The 8,096-nt window shown below is 57.5% G+C and overlaps 1 long non-coding RNA gene across 1 annotated transcript; it reads left to right on the plus strand.

Annotated features, from left to right (window-relative positions):
* Positions 1-2,084: 2,084 nt before the first annotated feature.
* LOC120392182 lies at positions 2,085-7,472 on the plus strand. The gene is made up of 3 exons (XR_005591617.1): positions 2,085-2,636; positions 2,784-3,095; positions 6,885-7,472. It is a non-coding gene; the product is annotated as an uncharacterized LOC120392182 (long non-coding RNA).
* The last annotated feature ends 624 nt before the right edge of the window (positions 7,473-8,096 follow it).

Below are 8,096 nucleotides of genomic sequence, written 5' to 3' on the forward strand. Positions count from 1 at the left end.
TCTCCGCTCCACTTTCCTTTCTCTCTGTCCTTTCCTCTCTCCCCTCGAGCCAGCCTCTTGCTCTGCCACTTAGGAACACAGGGGTTGCCAAATTGGATCAGGTAGTCCAGCGGCCGGTGGCTAGTACCAGCTGTTTCAGAGGCAGGTGCCCGGAGCCCCGCAGTCGCAGAGGTGGGACTTCCAAGCCTCCCGCTTTGTCACACCTCCTCCCGCTTTCCTTCTCCTCTTTTTCATCTCTTACGCTCCCTCTCTTCCTCTGCCGCCTTCCGTCCCTTTCTTTCCCCGTCTCATCCCTGCCCTCACACCTCTCTCGCGCTCTCTGCCACGTTCTCTCTTTCGCTCCCTTCCCCAACGCATTCCTTCTCTCCCCACCCTCTGTCCCCCACGTCCCTTGCACTTTGCCCCGCCGGAGTGCCTGGGCCTGGATCTCTTTCTCCCCCTCAATGCCTGTCTCCTTCTTTCGCTCCTCCGTCTTCTCTCTCTAGCCCCTCTGCCAGATGTGTACGGCTGGCTCTCTCTTCCCTTCTCCCCCGTGTCTGGTGTCCTCCGGCTGCTCCCGGCACTCCTTTCCACTCCCCTTGCCAGGAGCGGGGAAAAGCAAGTTTTCTTTCCCTAATGCTTGGAAGGAAGGAGCCACACGGGTCCTCTCCATCCACAGCGAGATCAGCTTCCTCTGCAGGAAGGGCAGAGGGGGATGGGGAAACTGGGGAGCAGCATGGGGCTGAGCTTGGGGGGCAGCTGAGCCCTGGAATCCAAAGGACGCAGAGGCGGTACAAAGTTGCCTTCACCCTGCCCGTCCCCCCAAGCTGAGACGCCCGGGGGGGCTGCACAGAATCGGGCCCCCAGATGTTTGCCTCCCTTTGTCGGGGTCAACGCCCGCTTGGCCACGTGACGGAGCTCCTGTGAGGCCAGGGCGGGTGCTAGCCGCTGGCACGGGGACGTTGGCACCCGTGGCCCTGACCCCTGCTGAGATGAGTAACACTGAGCAGTGGCTTGTGTTTCTCCAGGGCCCAGCTCCCCAGAGCTACCGGTGGGGAAACCCAGCCTGGTCCCACAGGTTCCTCTCAGATACCAGCAGCCCCCGAACCGCAAACTGGAGGCACGCCGGGGCGGATGCTTATGGACGAGCCAACGTCAGTCAATGCCGGTCCCTGCACCCCGCTTCCCTTCCATGGACCAGACTGAAGGCTTGCCCCCTCTCTGGGGGCGGCCCCACCTCCGCCAAGTGCGTCCTCCTGCCTGAACCGGCCCATGGTCAGTCCCTCTCCCCCCCCCGCCGAGCGGGCGTTGGGTTGATGGGAGACACGGAACCGGCTCAGCGGGGGGGGGCCGGCCGACCCCCGCTTCAGCGCACGCCCCTCGGGGGGACTGGGGGCCAGGCTCAGCCACCACCTGACTTGCTCCCGAGGGGGCAGGCTGGGAGCTGGGGCCTGGCGGGGGAGCTGCACTGTCCCTTTGTAGCTGATGGCCTGGGAGTGAACCGGCCGGATCTCGAGAGCCTAGGAGGGGCAGGAGTTCTGGGTTCTGCTGCTGGGGAGACGGGTGCAGAGACTGGGCCCGATTCCTGGCAGCTTTGACCTCCGTTGCTGTGTGGATTTTACTGTCTGTTTCATTCTGCTTCAAAGGGCCCCTGGCGCCTCGGGAAAATCTGTTTGGAAATGGCCCTTCTCGAACCTCCTGGGCTTTTCTCTCTCCCATTCTGGCTTGCTAAGGGATGGTTGCCTGGAAACAGACTTTTCCATGAATTGCTACTGTGTCTTTGGTGTGTATCCCCCCCTCCCCCCATATTAAAAGCAGCTACTCTGCCAATGGGCCAGACCCACGCGCCGGGCCCCACAGGGCATCCCCACGCGCACACAGGCCAGATGCACAGAATTACACACACACCCTGGGTCCTTCCACAGCCTGCACCACTCACCCCTGCCCGCAGCACCGAAAGGCTGGGCGCACTCTCGTGCCCACGCACCGTGCACAAGAACACACGAATGGGCACAGAGGCACTGGTGCTGGCACGGAGACCTTCACACACACACACACACGCCGAGGCTTGCACACCTGCCTGCGATGCCGGTGCACAGAAACCCCCCCAACCACTGAGCTCTGCTGAGGACCCAAGTCACCCCGGCCTTACAATGAGACCATTGTACCCAGCTGGCCCCGTGCCCTCCTCCAAAATGAGATCATAGGCTGTTCGCCAAACGCTCCCCCAGCCCTAGGTCCACTGCATCGCCGCGTCTCTCCGCAGTGCTTCCCAGTGCGGGATGGAGAAGAGAGTCGCCGGCTTTTCCCGGAGTCTCTCCCTGCCCAGCTTGTGATCTGAACTGATCCCTCTTCGCAGATGTTGTTTGTTTCCCTTGCAGAGCCTGGAGAAGCCGGGGGAGGCTGGCATCATTTTCTGCTGCTGCCGCTGCTGCTGCTCCTTAGAGCAAAAGCAGGAGTGAAAGGAGGTGGAATCTTGCGGCCGAAGGTTTTGTGGGGCCAGCAAGGAACCTCTGCGAGGATCTGTGGGTTTGGACCATTGGGAGCAGCACTGGGACTGCCGGGGAGTAAACTCGCTTTGTCAGGAGCCTGTGCCATGAGCATTGATTGGACCATGTTGTGCCGATTAACCTCCGGTTCAGAGTCAGTTCTCCTAGGTGGGTTCCCCCTCCCCACCCTGCATTGCGTGTGTGTGCATGTGTGTGCGTGTGTGCATGTGTGTGTATTTCTCCTCCTTCCACTCTCTCATTTATGACTACTTTTTAAACCACTGATTCCTGCCTTCCCACCCCCCTTCACCTTAGCAGGAGAACCCTGACGGACAGAATGCAACAGGGATGGGGCCGCCCGGCTTCTGCAGCCGTGACACAGGAGGCTAGAGGAATGACCCTGCAGATGTTGAGTGACCCAGCCCCTGCCCTGCTTTTCACGGGGGCTGAGCTCTTTTGGAAACTGGCCCTCCCAGAGCACGTAGGAGGGCTGGGAGTGACGGGGCAGTGCAGCTGTAGCTCAACAAGCCAGTGGATTTTATTGGCGGACGGGAGCCCTGGTAGAGGATGGTGAAGCGCTGCTCCAGAACCGAGCAGAGGACCCAGCGCTGCTCTTGAATTGGAAAGGTTGGAGGATCCTAATGCGATTGGACTCTGCCATCAAACTGCCTGCACCCAGGGCCGGCTCTAGGCACCAGCAAACCAAGCACGTGCTTGGGGCGGCACATTTCCAGGGGCGGCGTTCCGGCCAGCCTTTTTTTTTTCTTTGCTTCGGGCGGCAAAAGCCTAGAGCCGGCCCTGGCAGCGGCAGCGTGTCGTGCGTGGGGGGCGCCCTGGGGCCGCTGCGGTTCGTGCTGGGGGGAGCAGTGCCCGTATCTTGTGGCTGGGCCGGGCAGGCTCCGAGCAGGGGACACCTGGGCTGGGGGCCGCCCCGCGGGGCACACGAAGCCGCCTGCAGGTACCGCAGGGCACCGCAGCTGGGGCTGAGCGAAGCGGCCTGAGCCGCCCAGGGACTGCGGCAGCGCGGCCAGAAGCAGCAGCAGCAGCAGTGGGGCTATAGAGAGCGGGGTGCTGCCATGCGGGACCCGTGTCCCACTCTCCGGGGCTCCGCTCCCTCTGGGGCTACCCTGCCCCAGCTCCTCAGCCCCCTGCCAGGGCGGTCCCCCGGCTCTGCCCTCCCGGGTCCCAGCCAGTCCTGGAGGCAGGAGCCCTGGCTGGAGAGGGCTTGGGACCCCCGCTGCTTACCCCGACCCTGCCAGTGCCGGACCGGCTGGAGGCGAGGGGGGAGCAGGCGGAGTCAGCACTGGTAGGGGGGAGCCCAGGGCTGGGGTGGCAGGGGGTGTGGGTGGAATGGGGAGAAGAGAGAGCCCAGTTCTGGGGCAGCAGGGGGTGTGGGTGTGGGGGGGAGAGAGAGAGCCCAGGGCTGGGGTGGCAGGGGTGTGGGTGGGGGAGGGCACTGGTGGGGGGGTGAGAGCCAGGGCTGGGGTGGGGGCAGCTAAATTTTTTTTTTGCTTGGGACGGCAAAAACCCTAGAGCCGTCCCTGCCTGCACCCTTAGGAACTAGCCAGAGGTCTGAGTTTTCACATAGTCGCATTGTTCCTTCTTTGGCGCCTCTTGTTTTCTTAACTTCCCTCCCCACTCCTGGCATTTTTGGCTCGGTTTACGTCCGCCCTCGAGCAAGGCGAGGGGAGAAAGATGCTCTTTCAGCGCTGACAACGGCTGCTGGAGCCTGAGTGACGGCCCGGGGCCTGGGAGCGCGTTAGGAATTGACGGGGTCCGGCGGGTTGCCTTGGAGATGCGGGGGTCTTGCAGCAATTTGCCGGATGTGAGAGGGTCTTTTCCAGAAGCAACGGGGGAAAGCCAGGCCCAGAGGGGAGGACGTGTGTTTTCCAGAGAAAAGCCTGGGGAGGCTGCATGCCTGAAGGAGTGAGAGCCTCTAAGCAGAGCGGCTGGGAAAATGGAGAGATCTGTACATACAAGACCCAGCTGATAGCCGGCCACACCTACACACCTGTATATGAATGCAGGGTGCGTGTGTGAGCAAGTCTGCATTGGGGAGGCTGCATTGTCATGTGTGGATGCTTCTGAGTCCGTCTTCTTGTGGGGAGGGTTGCGAGTGTGTGTCCTTGTTTGCATGTGCCTGGGGTTGTGTTGAGTCTGGGTTCCCGAAGATGGATTGGGGGAGATGCCTGTGGGGCGGGTGGGGGTGGTTGTGAGTCTGGTCTTGGGTACGTGTGTGTGTGAGATTAGCCTAGTTTGGATGCGGGGTGGCTGTGAGTCTGTGCTGTGGTGTGTGTTGGGGGCGGGGGTTGTGTAGGTTTGCGACTGGCTGGGAATCTGAGTTCTTGTGTGGTGGGGAAATTGTGAGTCTGCATCCGTGTGTGTGTGGGGGGGGGGGGCTAGAGATCTGTGTTCATATATGGATTGTCACCGGCCCTTTAAGAAGGGAGATGCCAGTGCACCTGTGTCTGGTCAGTTGACCCATCTAATTAGGCTTAAGAGAGGGCACCTGGGCTGGAGATTGGGTAATTCAGAGCCAGGGCGCTGGAGCTGCCAGGGAAAGAGCCCCAGGCCAGCCTAGATAGAGCCGAGCTCAGAGACCTGGACCAGAACCACAGGTGAGAACTGACCAATGCTGGGTGGAAGGATGGGGCAGTGGCCCTGGAGCAAAGGGGGAAACCCCAGCTCAGTGAGGGGAAGCCAAGGAGGGGGATCCTGGAGGGAGGTGTCCTGGGCAGGGGTAGGACTCAAACCTGCAGGGAGCTGTCTTGTAGGAGACCGGATCTGGGGGCTGTGGTAAGAGTCAGGAGACTGCAGGCCTCCTCGATGGGAGCCAGAGTGGGGCCCAGGGTCAGAGGAAGGGAACTGGGACCCCAGTGCTGCTCTTGCCTCTCGGGTGGGGAGCTGGAGGTGCTGTCCCTGGAGAGGGGCCTGGAAAATCCTGCTGTATCTTTCCCTGGTTAGTGTGGAAACTGGAGAAGGGTTTTGTTACAAGGGTTTGGGGGATCACTGAACGGGTGCCTGTGAATCAAGGCTGTATCGGACAGTGAGAGGCTGTGCTCGTTTCCTGGGTGGAGTGAAAGGGAAACTGAGGCAGGGCACACCTGTTGTTGCAGATGGGTACCTGAATCGGGGGAGTTGCCTTATTACATGGATGTGTATCTGTGGTGGGCTATAAAATGACACTTATGTGGACAGAGCTCAATAGAGAGGTGTGTTTGGCTGTTTGGGAGCCCGTGTTCTTGTGCATCCAATGAAGCGGGTATTCACCCACGAAAGCTCATGCTCCAATAGGTCTGTTAGCCTATAAGGTGCCACAGGACTCTTTGCTGCTTTTACAGATCCAGACTAACACGGCTCCCCCTCTGATACGTGTTCTTGTGTGCGGTTGTCAGGTTGGTCGATGTGGTTGTGAATCTGTTTTTTGCACATGTATGATTGTGAGTTGTGGTTGTGAGTCTGTGTTTCCATGTGTGCTTGTGAGTCTGTTTTCTCCTAGGAGTTGTGCGGGGGGGCAGGGTTAGTCATGTGTTGGGATTCCTGTGAGTCTCTGTGGTATGGTTCGTTGTGAGCTTTGTCAGGTGGGAGGCTGGTTGTGAGTCTGTGCTCCCATGTGTGACTGAGCTCTGGGATCTTGCTAGCATGACTGTGTCTACGATTAACAGGGGGGCCAGCACCTGGGGTCTGAAACCCCCTTTGCTCAGTGAAAACCTTCCTCGCTACACAGAAGTGGGTCACCCCAACGCGGCACAAAGCCTCTGCTGAATGCTACGCTAAAGAAAAGGCTGGGAGAGGGTATACGATTCGGGTGGGTTCTGACCCACTTGTCTAGGTGGGTTTCCCTATTCCAGGCTCTCTGATCTCTGGAGTCTAACAGAAGGATGGAGCTGACGTAGGAATATAAGCTGGGAAAGGGGGGCAAGGAGCATGAGCGAGAGACTTTCCTAAAAGCAAATGTACCCTGGGCTTTTCCAGAAATCCCACCCATCCAGCAAACAATCTGACACACGTCTGGCTGACTAGTTTGGCCTGCTATTGAACAGAGCTGGTTAGAAATCTTCCCATAGAATGTTTTTCCACTGGGAAATGCCATTTCATCAAGATCAAAACATCCTGTCACTTTTTAACAATTTTGTTTGGAGGGGGGAATAGACACAAAGCATTTGGATAAGAGCATTTAAAATGTTTTAGCATTTTATGAGTGATTTGATGGGACATGGTTTTGTAAAATGCTTAAAAAAAATGTAATTAAAAAAAAAAATCAAAGCGGAAGGAAGCCAAACCCTACAACTGACACGAAGCAAAAGGGTTTTGAGAAATTTTCTTTTGCTGGAAATTTAGAAATTTGGTGTTTTGTTCCAATTTGGAATTAATTTTTTTTCCCCCAAACTCATGGAAATTCTGTTTCTCCACCAGCTCTCGGGTTGAACATGCCACACAACTGACTACGGCTAAGATTTTTGTTATGGTTGTTTTTAGTAAAAGTCCCGGACAGGTGATGGGCAAGAAACAGAAATTCCCGGAAGCCGTGACCTGTCTGACTCTTGCTGCTGCGGCTCCCTGGTTTTCCCCCACCACCACGGTGGCTCGGAGCTGTGGGGTTCTCCCTCTGCCTGTGGCAGGGTGACTATATTTCCCAAAGAGAAAAGGGGACACCCCCGCCATGGCTCGCCGAAGTGTCCCCCGTCGCTGGAACCCTGCGGTGGTTCCCCTCAGGGGTCTGTCACCTGTTGCTGGGCCTCCCTGACATAAACGTAGCCTTAACTATGGCTTATTACACCAATCTGTAACCCACTAGCCCTCTTTTGGCCTCGGACTACAGAGGTGTTAACTGCCCATTTCACCTTGGAGGGTGTTTTGCAACCTGTTAACTCCTTATGCTAAACAATCTGTTCCCGCTGGTATTTAGTTGTCACTCTGGTACCTTTCCCAGACCTGAAGACCTCTGTGGAGCTCGAGATCTTGTGTCTCTCACCACCAGAAGTTGGTTCAATAAAAGATATTGCCTCACCCACCTTGTCTCTCTAATATCCTGGGACCAACATGGCTAGAACAACACTGCAAATGGGATGCTGGCTATACAGAGAGTTCACTTCCCCATTGGAGGCTCAGTTCTCTCTTCCATTCAGCCCTCTGCTTTGGGTAACGGGGTTCCAGAAATCTTGGCTCGTGTCTATATAGCTTAGATACTCCCTCTGATCTTCAATACCTTACCTGGCTCCATGCTACAGAGAAGAAGAGCTAGTTTTCCCAAGCCAGGTCCCCATGGCATGGTCCCCCCCGTACCCAGCTGCATGAGCGTGTTTCTACCCTTGTGCCGTATGGGGGGTGGGAGGGCACCGGTGTGCAAAGGTGGGTGCCTGTGATTGCACAAAAAGACGCAAAATCAGGACTGTCCCTATAAAAGTGGGACATCTGGTGACCCTAGCTGAGGTCCTTATGGCGGCAGGCAATATTAACCCCTTAACTGCTGTTCTGGCAAGCACCCTAAAAGGTCTGCCAGCTTACACCCATCTCCTGGGGAACAGCATCTGGGAGCAGCACGCCTGGAGCACAAAGACAGAGTTTCATATTAAAATGTGCTTTAATTCATCAGTGCTGTTTATTACTTCCCCGCCTCTCTCCTGC

Source organism: Mauremys reevesii, linkage group 27, assembly GCF_016161935.1.
Source record: "Mauremys reevesii isolate NIE-2019 linkage group 27, ASM1616193v1, whole genome shotgun sequence".
NCBI lineage: Eukaryota > Metazoa > Chordata > Testudines > Geoemydidae > Mauremys > Mauremys reevesii.